Source organism: Ananas comosus, linkage group 1 (assembly GCF_001540865.1).
Source record: "Ananas comosus cultivar F153 linkage group 1, ASM154086v1, whole genome shotgun sequence".
NCBI lineage: Eukaryota > Viridiplantae > Streptophyta > Magnoliopsida > Poales > Bromeliaceae > Ananas > Ananas comosus.
Window position 1 is genome coordinate 12,034,123 of NC_033621.1, and position 14,305 is coordinate 12,048,427.

Genomic DNA, 14,305 nt, shown 5'->3' on the forward strand with positions numbered 1-14,305 from the left:
AAGTTAGCTAGGGGAAAGTTAGAGAAATATATATGTAGCATCCAATGCTACAATATAGATTACCTATTTTCATTGCATGGATATAACCATAAATATAGTTCATATATATTTCACCTCTCACACAAGGCCATCCATTAGCATTTTTTCTGTATGTTACCATTTCCTAAGTTTCTAGATATTAACCAATTTATTACTAGAACACGATTATTATGTAGCTTAAGCTTCTAGAGATAGTATCTGAATATGAGTTTCTAAGTTCAAATCTCATCAGACTTCTAGTCTCAATCAATTTTCTCTCATATAATCTAAGTCTACATCTTTGTCCTATCGAAATGCGGATCCTTAGTTAGTGGTCAATAAGATCAGGTATTTGATGTCCCAGTGGGAGAAATTTCTTTCAGCTAAGTAGTTCTTTCGTAAATTATAGTTCCGATAACAAGTGTGTGGGTGTGGCTTAGTATGTGCATATTCTTTTTTTCTATCGAAGTCTATTATCTTTTCTATGTAACCTAGTTCATCATCTTAATGAATGAAGTGGATAGTGTGCTATTTTTGTCCAAAATAAAAAAAAATTGAACTGAAATATGAGAAAAAGAAATTATTTTAATAATATTTTTCAAAACAAATGAGTAGCATTCGAGAAGAACTCTAAAATTGTGGGGTAGCATATAAAAGGTTGCTATTCATGCCACCAAAAGAAACAAAAGAGAAATGGAAAAAATTATGGACTCAAATGTTGTTGGCATTGACTCATTATTAACATATGAAACAAGTAACCATCATGAATGTTCTTTATGCTCTTTTATACCATTATTATTTATGTATATTCACCCTCTTACAATATTATATATATATATATATATATATATAACCTTCTCATTTAGAAAATAATAATAATAATAATAATCCTATATATATTTATTTATATATAAGCATGTTGGTAGTTGGGCCCTCTCTCCACCTTCCACCCCCTTTCACCCAAAACCCTTTGTTTATGTGGATTAAGTCCTTAATCCCTTGTTAATTAATCAATACCCATGTGTATTTGGAAGGTAATAAATTAAGTTATGAATATTCAAGTACTTCAGCCAATAATTGTGGCAAATAAGCCAATAAGATCTATGCGAAGGGACAAATTACATAAAGAGTGTGTGGGGCTACATATGTGTATGGACTATAGAGTATATATGAAGGGCATGGGCATGAGTTATTATTATTATCATGAAACAAAAGGGCTAGTTGTTGCCCATGTGGATTGGGGAACTAACTATTTCTTTGCCTATCTTTCATTAGCAAATTTAATTAGGAGGGGTTAGAAGTGTAAAAAATGCAAATTTAATTGTGCTAGGCTTAGTTTGGTATTGAGCTCTATCTGATGTTATTAGATAAAATAGAGTTGGGTAAAAATATATAGGAATATACTTCTGCGTTTTTCGATGTGACCGCAAAAAATTTATCATAACTGACTCATCGCGATATGTGGAACGCAATATTACGTACGGAAACAAATATGACATTTTTTCATCGTACTTTATTGCTTACAACACGTAACATAATCTCCCCGCAATATCAAACAAAGCCTTAATAAATTAATTAAGCTTTGGACAGATGTCCTCTTTCGGAATTTAATTACTAAATAATAATTTTTGCTAGCTAGAGTATGATCAGATTTATTAAATTTGATGAGATTTATATAGTCAAATAGCGATCACATTCAATAAATTTATTAGCACTATTAATAACTTTACCTTTTCAAAATAACTCCACTTGACAAGTGATTTATCTTTTCTTTTCTTTTCTTTTTTTTAAGATTAATCTCCTCGTTTGATTCTCGAATCCATGAACCCTCCACACCCCACACAAGTGCCCTAACATTGACTTATAAAATGAAAATTATCGATGTTGATCCAAACTATTGAAATTTTTTTGAGAATATTAGAAAGCCCAAATTTTTAAAAAAAAAAAAAGAAAAGAAAAATGTTACCTATTTCATTAATCATTTGGATTTTTATGAAAGTGCCTTTCATAAAAAGTTATAAATATATTAATGATTTTCCTTTCTTATTAAAGTTAGGGGTTTGCTCCCACACTGTTTTGTAACTGTTGAGATACTTAATACCTAATAATTAAAATATATCACAATAACTAATAATTATTTTGTTCAATTTTTTTAAGTTTAAAACGCAACATATCTCTGAGCATAAGAACTTTTGAAATTAAAGCTAGCTAAATCATTAACTGCCATACACCCAAAACTAAATTGATCCACATGCATTAAAGCATGAAATAATTAATGATGCATTACTCATCTTAATACAGAATCATAATTAATTATATAATCAAAAGAAACATTTTTCTCATATCATATCCCATCATTGTGTCCTGTCGATTTGATTGCTGAGAAAGAATATTTGAAGTGGAGTATTACTGTTGCCATGTCATAATCATGCACACATGGTCCATAAATATGTAGTAATCGAAATTATTAAAAAAAAAAAGAAGAAGAAAAAAATGAAAAAGAAAAGAAAAGGCTACGTTGGCATTTGAAAAGAATATCTAAGCGTCAAAAGCTTCATTTGTGACCCCTTTGACATGGGTTCCTTTTTTCATGTTACACAGAACGAGGACAATATATATATTTGTAAACTAAATAACATAAATAAATTAATGTAGAGCCATGCTATATATTATGCTACACCTTAATATGTAGATATAAATATATAGAATAATTAAGTAATATTAGAGAGAGAGAGAGAGAGACGAATGAGAGAGAGAGATGTGCTAACTACTAAAGTAACAACAAACAAAATTGGTCAGTATTGTTTATGTCGTGGTTTAGGAAAATATGCGGGCCCTCTCTCTCCTCTCTCTCTCTTCTTTGTAATAATTAATATATATATAATATATATATATATATATATATATATATATAATATAATATAAAATTATATAAAATATATGAGTATAGTACTATATCTGATGTGGAAAGATAAAGAATCTGATACTTACGATTTTTTCAACGTCTTTAGATTATTTTTAACTTTTGGATTTAATATTAGTTTACCTTATGCGAGTAACTCTAGAAGTATCTACTCAATTCTTAGGAAGCAACTGCAATTCATGCCATACCATACAATCTTGATCCAAAGAATAAGTTCGAAAATATCAAATTGCTCTTATACTAGGCCAATAGATAGTTACTCTACCTATATATATATATATACTATAGATATATATATAATATATATATTATATATATAATATACTATATAGTATATATAGTCCAGGCTGGGATACTATCGATAGCACCAAGCGTTTGGTACTATCAAGTTTTCCGCAATTAGATTTAACCTTTTGACTATTTTCACCTATTAGATTATACTATTAAATCAATAACTTACTCAATCTTCGGAGGTCGACATCATCATATATAACCATATATTTTTTTATCCAAGGGCCGAAAGCTTAATAGCACTAATAATTTGGTGCTATTGATAGTATTCCAGTCCAGGTCATATATATATATATATATATATATATATATAAAATACTAACCAATTAATTACATAATATTTTATAATTTTTAGTGTCATAGGGATTGGTGTGGTGATTCTGCGTGGGAGAAACGCATACATAGCACATGCATGCATGCATGCGAGTGTTTTTTCTTACCTTTTATATATATATATATATATATAAAAGCAGTTCACTAATAATTAATTGATTTCTGAATCCGAGTTTAAATTTAAAAATTAAATGAGTCCGAGGCTAAACATTGGAGGAGGAATAAAAGTTAATTTAGAGCTAATTAATCCCATGCATATATAATAAATATTTCGCTTATAATAAGCATATATTTACTTATGTATATGCTTCTGTACAAGGATTAAAACTTGTTCTTTTCTCTATATTACAATCATCTAGAATAAGTAACAGTAAAAAAAGTTAAAATTTCACTGTTAAAAAAATAAAATAATAATAATAATAATAATAAATCTTAACTTTTATTCTCTTTACTATGCATGCTACGAGGAGTGTCCTTTTGTGGACAAGTGAGATGTGACCTTTTCCTACCTTTCTATGTTTGGTTGTCCCCAGCTGGATATTATTGAACCGTTACATACACATATTAATTTGGCTTTTGCTTTTTAGCTTTTTGTTTTTGTTTTTTGCTTTTTTTGCTTTTTTTTTTTTTTTGTAGATACCGACATATATATATTTACATAGTATTATACATATAGTTATCAAATTGGGATTGTTTATATGTCAATATAAATGCAGCTTAAGTAGCTAATTAAATTCATTATAGAGTACTTTGAATGTTAAACTCATAGTTTAAATCTTTGTTTCACTTAATTTCTATATATTTAATTTATGTTTATGTCTTATGGGCGAGCTTATCGTTTATTTAAGAAGAGTGGTACAAAGTAGAGAAGTTATTTAAATTCTTTTACTTGTATCATATCAGAATATATATTTATATAATATGATCAAATTCAGTCGATATAAATGAAATTTTTTTACAGAATATTGAGAGATAAGATAATCTAAACAAATAGATAAGCACAGTAGATTTTCCTAAATATCGAGCAATAGAATACAATGCATGATTTTAGAATATATTTATTTATTTATTTCCGAGTTAGGCAAACTAAATGAAGAAACATAGGCGAATGTTGCCATTAATTAATAATTCTCTCTCCTATTATGGAAAATAATGCAGTTAACTAAATTAAGCTACTTATAAAAGATCTAGGGAAGATGCATGTTATATTAATTAAGATCAATGTATATTATTACAGCATTAATTTAAGATCCAAAGATGGAAAAAGAAAAAGTGAGGTAGGAAAGAATGTTGTGACTTGTACTTTGAAAAAAAGATAAGAAGTAGATCGAAGGAGGAGAATGCACGAAACTTAAAGAAGGTAATTACAAGTAGAAGTTGGTCCCTTTTCACAAAAAAAATATTTATATACTTTGTACGTACTTCTACCATGTAAGACTACGTAGCCAAAAAATTAAGAAAAATGTTGGATTAGTACAAATGTTATGTATATTTATACGTGTGTGAATACACATGATATGTAATCGAAAGGTCAGATAGAAAAATCGAGCTAGCTCATGTCAAGTCGATCGGTAAATCCAAACCTAATTTGAAATATCAACACATATATGCAATTTGATCTATTTTCGACTCATATCTGGGTCTTTATTGGGATCAGATCAGGTCTAATTGTGCGTAACCATGTGTGAGTACCAACTCTAGCTAGTTAGCTAAAACATGGACTAAGATTAATCTTTAATCACAAACGTACTCTGAAAATAAGTGAAAAAAATAATATTTCATTTCTATAAAACATTGTAATTAATAGCAAATGTAAAATGAAAATTAATCATGAACCATATGTACATTTATGCTACATCTTCATATGTCCTGTGTTTTTGGTATTTATGTGTACTTCTTAAACGTTGATCATGAGCATTGCATGGCATGTCTCAGATGCTCATTTTCTCACAGTTTCACTTTCCCCTTGTTGTGTACTATCCTTTTGGGTTCTTTTTTTTTTTTTATTTTTTGAGATAAACTTCAAATGTCATCGTGTTATTTTGGACGTTCTTACTTTAATATCCTATAATTTTATTTTTTCTTTTTCGTTGGCTACTAGTTATATCATATATATATATATAGTATATATATATATATATATATATATATATATATATATATATATATAGAGCTAGGCTGGAATACTATTAATAGTACTAATGACTTGGTGCTATTAAGTTTTTTATCTTTGGATTAAAAAATGTACGGTTAGGATGAGGTGAGCCCTCTAGGGTTGAGTGGGTGATTAGTTGAATAGTATAATTGAACGGATGAAAATGATAAAAGAGGTAAATCTAGCGGCAGAAAACTTGATAGCACCAAATGTTTCGTGCTATCGATAGTATCATAGCCGGACTCTATATATATATATAACTTGCACTACAACAAAAACGGTCTATAGCGACACTTTTAAATGTAGGTACATGTCAAAAATGTGTTGCTAGCTAAAATTACCGACACTTTTAAAAAGTGTTGCTATATGTGGGGTCGCTAGGTATATAGTGACAGTTAAAGAGTGTCGCTATAACCTAAAAGAGTGTTGCTAATTTACCAACACTTATTTAAGCATTTAGCAACCGCCGAAACTCTATCTCGTTGGCTGCGGTGGCGGAGGAGGACGACAGAAAAGGCTCTTTGTCTAGAATTTCAGTGGATTGAGTGAAGAGAGAAGAAAAGATGGTAATTGATTTTTCTTTTTTTTTCTTTTCTGTTTGTAATCGGGCCAAATGGATTGGATGTGCTGGGTTGAGTAGAGTAATCTTTTATTTTTGGTTGGATTGGGCTTTATATTTAGGCATTAGTAGATATTTTTTTAAGTTTTAGGATAAATGGGACACTTACTCAAAAGTGTTCCAAACATGTGTCCCTATAACCTAATTCTGTTGTAGTGTTGATAGCACCAAATGTTTCGTGCTATCGATAGTATCCTAGCCGGACTCTATATATATATATATATATATATATATATATAAAACATCAGATACCCTATCTAGATTTATCAAATATTCACTTTAGTACCTTCTAGTTTTAACTTTGTCACCGATTGAACGAAAAAAAAAAAGTGGGGAGGAGAAAATAAAAGAAGAAAAAAAAACTACGGGGTACTAAATTGATATACGTTAAACCGCAGGGTATTAAAATAAAAAAGTACAATACCACATGGTAGTATTTAAAGTTTTCTCCTTTTCTTTGAACTTTTCTTTCTTAGGTTTCTCCTTTAATTAAGCTTCTCATTATGCCATTAATGAGAACCACAAAACAGAATTAATTGATTTATATATGTGAACTAGAAAAGAGACACATCCACTCTCTAATTAATTGTAATTAATACTTCACAAATTTTGGTAAGGCCTTTTACATGTGCCCTTGTGTCACATCAAATTTCCATGACAATTTTCCCAATAGTTATTTATTTATTTATTTATTAGAATATAACTTTGAGAATTGAGGAGTGATTGGATAGTAGAGTTTGTTAGAGATATTCATTATTCAGTGACATGATTTGATTTGAAAAGATCTCACAAATGTACTCTGAAAAAGTCCTTCAATTAAGTTAATTAAGGCATTAAATTTCCCCCAAAAAAATTAATTAACAAGAATAATATGAACTAATGGTTAATTAAGGGTAATTTGGGAGACTCTTCTATAATCTTCTATACAAGAATTAATCTCCACCAAACAAAACACTGAACTGTAAAACAAACGCAACTTTTGTTAATATACGCATATATTATATGCCATATAAAATTAAGGGATAATTGTCTATATACTCCTCATGCGTCTGAAAATATTCGATCTATCCTTTTTTTTTTTCTTTCTAAAATGCCCCTCATATGTTCCACCGTTAGTACAAAATAACCCCGCAGTTATCTCCTGTTAAGTTAATCTGAGTTAAACGTGAGTTAAATATCTATCACAGTTAAAAAAAATTAAAATCTCAATTTTGTCCTTAACTTAAGGACAAATAAGAAAGGTTGGTTACGGTAGAGGGGTATATTGGAAAAGATAAAAAGTTGAAATACTTTTTGTGCCCCTGACTTTAAGGGCAAATAAGAAAGACAATGATAGTGGAAGGATATATTTGAAAAGGGCAAAATAGTAATTTTACAGAGATGACAGTGTTACTTAACAGATTTTAACTCTAAGGGTATATTAGAAATAGGTTGGAACGTAGGAGGGGTATTTTCAATATTAGCCTTCTAAGAGAAGTAAATCGAAAAGTCGGAAACTTTTCAGGGGTATATAAGAAATTGCCCTAAAATTAACATCTTAAGATCAGGTCAAGATCAGATCAAAATTGGATGAATAAATTTGTGGATTTGAGTTCTAGTTGTGAGAATTTTAAAATAAAATAAATATTTTTTTTTACCACTGTAAATTTTTTTTTTTTTTTTTTTTTGGGTTGCTAAAAAACAAGTTTTCTTGAGGGGACAAGATGCTCACACTTCACAGTATCTTAGAACCACCCACTTCCACGACACCGACCCTCCACGTGGGTTTTTATGGGAGTGATAATACACGCCCCAAATTACACAACTCAACGCCCCCTAGCGGCTCTTTTAATTTCCGATTCAGCACCTAAAATGTTGCGTCGATATATCAATGGCCCTTTTGGACGGGTGGTGAAACCCGTAAGACGCGGTAACTATATATATTTATATATACGTATATATATATATATATTTTCCTCTTGCGGGGGGGTTGCAACATTATAGTTAGTAATAATAGTTGATCAATTTGGCTACGTAACAATGAAAAAATTGTACCTGTGTGGGAAAATTTAATGAGAAAATAGCAAACATTGGTGGAGCATTTATTGTAGCTAGTGTATAGCTAGAAATTTTTTTAAGAAACTATTACATTAAAATTTACTCCAAAAAAATGCAGTAAAAAATATTAAGTTTTACAGCTTTATTTTGTAAAAAAAATTGAACATAAAAATATTTCTTTTCATAGAATCTGAAAATACTTTTTGAAAAAAGAAAATTTATTGTGAGAAATTAAATGAGAAATAATTATTTTTTGCCAAAAAAAATATTTTTTAAAATATTTCTGAAAAAAACTAAACACCCCGTTTGGGTAATTTATGGGTATAGTTTACTAGTTAATTTGGACCCTTGGTTGAAATTCTATAAACTTATAGGTGCACTTGTATGTCGCGTATAGCATAAATCATACTTATTTTTTTTAATTAAAATTTATTGTATAAAAAATATGGAAAGAAAAAAGATAAATAAGGAAGAACAATAAATATAACTATAAAAATAATTTTTTTTTATTTAACTATGTCGTGGGCTCATAGTTTTTATTCGAAGATAAATTTAACTTCAAAATTTGATACCGTAAAGATAAGTACTAATCAGGCTTTTGATGGGCACATAGATGGCTAATAAGTTAGAATTATTTGTAGAGAAATACGATGGAAGAAGAGTAGATTAGTACGTAGGTAGATAGGTAGGAGATCTAGAGCAGTATTATAGTATTATACTATTTGTTACATGGCCCAGAGGGAGCAAAACAATGTGCGGTCTACAGCTGAACACGGTGAACCAGGTACAAGCAACAATTCCTGCGCCTGGTTGTGTAAAGGGGAGGGGTCAATCATTCTCATGCTATGTTATTCTCACTCGCCACATCCATTACGTCACCTCAATCTCTCTCTCTCTCTCTCTCTCTCTCTCTCTCTCTTCTCTAACTTCGCTCTCAATCTCTTTCTTCTCGCTCACTCGTCCCAGCTGAAGCCTCCCCCACCTCTTCTTCCTCCTCTTTCTCACTCTCTCCAAACACTTTCAAACTGCATCTCTCTCTCTCTCTCTCTCTCTCTCTCTCTGTTGCAAAACTCTTCTCTCTCTACCTCTGACCCCTCCTCTCTCTCTCTCTCTCTCTCTGCTCTCTGAAAGGAACCACACCACATACAACAAAAGAAGCAAGCCAGCAGTTACTTAAGCAGTAAACGACACGAACAGCTTTGCTTCTGCATGCATTCCCTCACACCCACCTTATTAAGTAAACAAAACACCGTCTCCTAAACTCTCTCCGCTAACCCTCTCTTTAACTCCTCTCTCTCTCTCATCTTCTCTCTCTCTCTCTCTCTCTCTACCATTTCTTCTTCTCTCTCTACAAACACCCACACCCACAAATGCCTCTCTCTCCTCTCCTCTCTCATCTCCCTCCACCAACACCCACCACAGCCCATCGCCATTACAACCGAGATCACTCCCATGAAGCCTTCTTCCCCGAACCCTCCTCCCCACCATCACAGGCCCCCCCAACTCCTCGCCATTCCCTAAATACCCCTCCTCCTCTTCTTCCTCTTCCTCTTCAGGTTCCCAAAACGCCCCTCCCTTCTTCCCTCCTACCCCTCGCCTACTACTCCTGCTGGGGGGGTTCCTCGTCCCAACCACCTTCCCCGCCAACATCTCCTCCCTCACCTTCCCCCGTTCGCAAACGACCGCCGCCGCTCCTCCGCGTCGAAGCTCGTCCCCGCCATTACCTCCCTCCCTCTGCCCTCTCCGTCTCGCCCTCTCCGCCGCCTTCTTCTTCGACCCCCGCCGCCGCCTCCGAATCCGACTCCGACTCGCCGGAGCGCGGGCGCGCCGGCCCGGCGAAGACAAGCGAGCGCGTCGAGAGCCTCCGCCTCTTCCCCCCGGCGCCGCCCTCCGACTCCCCAAAAGCGCCCCCGCCGCCGCGCAGCCCCCCTCCTCGGGGCCCCCGAGCTCCGAGTTCTACTACCTCGGCACCCTCGCCAGCTCCACTCCCATTTCTCGAACACCTCGCGGTCGCCGGGCGCCGGCCCAGGATCCCCTACCGCAAGCTCGCTCGCCGAGCCGCCACCCTCCGCCGCTTCCCGCCAGTTCCGGCCCCCGCCGCCGTACGCCATGAGCTCCGCCGCCGACGGGGGCTTCTCCTTCCGGGGACGAGGAGTACTACTCTCCCAGGGGCTCCTCCGCCGCCGAGAGGGCCAAGCGCCGAGGACTTGCGGCCGGCGGCGGCGGCGGCGGCGCCTCCGGAACTCGAGCTCGAGGAGGAGCTTCGCGGCGGCGCCCCGGAGCTCCACGCTGAGCACCCCTTCGTACCCCTCCTCCCCGCCCCTCCTCGCCCCCCTCCGGGTCGAGCCCGCGCCACTCCAGCCGCAGATTCCGTCAAATCCAAGCCCGAGAACGCCCATCCCCCCAACTGGGGTCTCCGCCGCCCCGCCGCCGCCCCGCCCACCCCGGTGCTTCGCCCCTGACCCTTCCCCCGAAGAGGAAATTGCCATCCCGTCCCGCCTTCTTCTCCGGTCGAGAAGGAGGATCCGGCGAGATACCCTAGGATCTCCGACTACGCCGGGCCGGATCCGCGTGCCCAGAAGAGAATTGAGGGTTTCTCGCTGAAACCCTTCGCCAAAACCGGCCCTCCGCCGCCCCCGCCACCTCCTCCGCCGCCTCCCGTCGGTTACTGGGAGAGTAAGGTTCGAAAGCCGCAGCCGGATCCGCCGCCGGTTTTGAAATCCATTGATGTGAAGACTCCAAATGTAGCTCCTTTCCCTGCTGAATCTCTAAACGAGGTTTCGGAGAAGAACGAGGAGACCCCGCGGCCCAAATTGAAGCCTCTGCATTGGGACAAAGTGCGGGCGAGCTCCGACCGCGCGATGGTGTGGGATCAGCTGAAATCGAGCTCATTCCAGTGAGAATTTCATGGAATTTTTATGCTCAGATGATCAAAATGCTTCCTTTACTGTGTTCCCTTTTCTTATCAGCTCATAATTATATGCTTGATCTGTTTTTCGTTCATTCACAGGCTCAACGAGGAGATGATCGAAACCTTGTTCGTCTGCAAGGAGACGAACAAGCTCGCGAAGGAAGCGACCAAGCGCCCGATTCTGCCTCTGCCGAATCAGGAGAACAGGGTGCTCGATCCGAAGAAGTCGCAGAACATTGCGATATTGCTGAGGGCTCTGAATGTGACCAAGGAGGAAGTGTGTGAAGCCCTCTTGGAAGGTGAATCCTCAACTTCTCTGGAAATTATTTTAATTAGCCTTTAGCCATGCAAGTTTTTCACTTTTGCTTTGATTAAATTTGCTAGCATTTTGATGGTTTTGAGTCTAAACTTAATGCATTACTGATACTCTTCTTATTTTGCCTTGTAATTTCGTACTCAATACTATAGTCAAGAGAAGCTGCGTGAGCTCGGATTTAAGGAATGTAGAGTCCTTTACAGTTATTTCTACTAATAGCTAGATTATTATTCGTGCTTCGTTTTGTACTACTTATTTAACCCCTTCATTTCCATTTCCATATAATTTATAAATTGATCGCTTGCTCCGAAACAGGTAACACGGAGAACCTGGGAGCTGAACTGCTAGAAACCTTGCTAAAGATGGCTCCTAGCAAAGAAGAGGAGATCAAATTGAAAGAATACAAAGATGACTCTCCTAGTAAGCTTGGTCCTGCTGAAAAATTTCTCAAGGCGATGCTCGACGTACCATTTGCTTTCAAGAGAGTGGATGCAATGCTTTACATTGCTAACTTCGACTCGGAGGTCAATTACCTTAAGAAGTCCTTTGACACTCTCGAGGTATGTCTAGTTGATCGGCTATGTTACTTCTTTTATATACTGAAATGTATATGTAGGTTCATAAATTTTAGTTTTTTTTTACCTTGATTCATAACATTGAGGAGCTTCTCTCTATCTTTAGGTAGATTTTTCATTCCCTTGCTTTTCGTTACGTTATGTTATCATTGAACAGTGCTATTGCTGCTAATTCTCCTGTTTGATTTTTTTTCTGCTTAGTTTAGCTGTACAAACTATGCAATCTATACCACATAGTTGTCGATATGGTACTCTTATTGTCTCGGTTGAGCGAAATCTCACTTCTTACGCTAGAAGGTTTATATTGCTTTCTTTCCTTAGCCTTTTGTAGAGCTTAGGACAATTTTTCATAGTAGCTTATTTTCCCTTAATCTTGGGAAGCTACATTGGTTGGGAAGCATACTACTACTGCAGGAAGCAAAAGAAAAAGGAAAACACAACTCAAAATGCAATTTATCGCTAGATCATCGCAAAAACCAACCAACTTCATGTAGGTGCTTAATTTAACAATAGATGGGTGAAATAGAACTATGTTGGATTTCTTCTTGCTTGCTTTGTGCATGTGAAAGACATATCAGATGATGTGGATTTACTTACTAGAAATCTTTCTGATTTTGTTGTTTGAAATTTGTCCATATTTTTATGATTTCTGATGGAACGGATTTTCTGCCTGTTTTTCATACATGATTACTACACTGTTTATCCTCCTTTTGCAATGATTATTTCCCCTAGCTAGTTCAAGAAACTAGGTGAATCTTTATCACGAATTCTGCATTCATGAATTTATACAACATCGTATAAATGAGATCGACAAATTTTTTTTTAAAAAAAGAGGATCAACCAGTGTGAAACTTGATCACATTCACAAATCAATTGATTAATCAACTCCTTACTTGCTAACCCTCCTTGGACTTTCTCAGGCTGCTTGCGAGGAGCTGAGGAGCAGCAGGCTCTTCCTGAAGCTTCTAGAAGCCGTCTTGAAAACTGGGAACCGTATGAATGTCGGAACAAACCGCGGCGACGCCCACGCCTTCAAGCTCGATACTCTCCTCAAATTAGTCGACGTCAAAGGCACAGATGGCAAGACAACCCTTCTTCACTTTGTCGTCCAAGAGATCATTCGATCTGAGGGCTCCCGCCTTGCTTCCGCCTCTTCGTCAACGACCAAAACTCAACCAAACACACTTCAAGATGACATCGAGTGCAAGAAACTCGGCCTTAAAGTCGTTGCCGGCCTTGGAAACGAGCTCTCTGACGTCAAGAAGGCTGCCGCAATGGACTCAGATGTGCTCAGCAGCTACGTGTCAAAACTAGCCCTAGGAATCGGGAAAATAAGCGAAGTCCTTCGGCTAAACGAACAACTGGGTTCAAAAGAGAACAACAGGATTAAATTCCACGAGTCGATGAACGGGTTCTTAAAAAAGGCCGAGGACGAGATCATAAAGGTTCAGGCTCATGAGAGTGTGGCACTTTCTCTGGTGAAGGAGATAACCGAATATTTCCACGGAAACTCCGCCAGAGAGGAAGCTCACCCTTTTAGAATTTTCATGGTGGTGAGGGATTTTCTCGCTATTCTCGGTCAGGTGTGCAAGGAGGTTGGCAGGATCAACGACCGAACAATGGTCACGTCAAATAGGCAACTTCCCGTGCCGGTGAACCCTAATTTACTACCGTTGTTCCCTCGCTTTACCGCATTGAGGCCCGGGAGCTCAGACGACGAGAGTTCGTCATCGTCGTCGTGATCAGGCAAATCTTTTTCGCTTTATAAGTTATCTCAGTAGAACAGGAGTCGGATGAATTATTCATATTTTTTGTACTTGTATAATAGGAAATCTAAAAGATTTTTGGAGCTAGCAAATCCTTTATATATATATATGTATACATGAATGAAATCTACATCATAAGAAAATAACTCGCGCAGGAAATCAGTATATCGATTCGTCTTTTGTATATTCAATAAAAAGTTATGTTCATTTAAGCTGTGTGTGTGTAGGAGCTTATCGGCGACGGCGCAGGTGGATTCGATATTGTTGATGTATGAGATAAATGGATGCAAGTAATTTGATTTGTAGATAGTAACATTCTTCAATGAACAAGAAACCACTCATTTAACTCAGCATAAGAATG

At 36.4% G+C, this 14,305-nt stretch overlaps 1 pseudogene; it reads left to right on the top strand.

Moving 5' to 3' along the window:
• LOC109713897 lies at positions 9,747-14,156 on the top strand (annotated as a pseudogene).